We start from the raw sequence: 628 nt of genomic DNA, 5'->3' as shown, positions 1-628 counted from the left end.
GCCCCATTACTACATCGATTAGTCTTCCTTCAAAAGTCAAACAACATTGGGTAGCTCTATAAACATCTACATAGTAAACTCATGTAATTTGGTGTCGTGATCACTTCTAGAAACATATAATTTTTTTCTTTTGCTTCTGGAGCTCACTTTTTCATTATGGTCTCCCAAGGTTAAAATTATGGATGGTGTTAAGCTGATCAAAATCACTGCAGCTGTTTGATAGCACCTATGAGGTTTGGGTTTATTTTAGGAGATGTTTCTATGATACATTTGATATGTTTCTAAAATGCTAGCTTCAAACACAAACTTCTCATACAAGACCTTATTTATGACTTCCATTTAAAGATGAGCATAGCTGCTGTAGTCTTAAAATGAAAGAGACATGCATTTTAGATTGTGCCTAGGTCTTCTTGGCAGTATTTAGAATCTTAAATAATTTTCACTGTGCCAGTGTTCCTGTATAATTGTGCTCTTCAGGCATTTGATCAATGATCTCAATTTAAGACCCATTTATCACCAATGTAGTGGTAGAAAATTGCAAATCCTGATCCCAATTTGGAGATGATCCAGAAGTCTAGAGAACAGCAAATCTCTCGCTTTGGTTTTCTTTAACGTTGTCCTTGTTAAC

This window comes from Meleagris gallopavo, chromosome 8, assembly GCF_000146605.3.
Source record: "Meleagris gallopavo isolate NT-WF06-2002-E0010 breed Aviagen turkey brand Nicholas breeding stock chromosome 8, Turkey_5.1, whole genome shotgun sequence".
Taxonomy (NCBI): domain Eukaryota; kingdom Metazoa; phylum Chordata; class Aves; order Galliformes; family Phasianidae; genus Meleagris; species Meleagris gallopavo.
The sequence above is the reverse complement of the archived record's forward strand: the minus strand, read 5'-3'. Positions refer to the sequence as shown.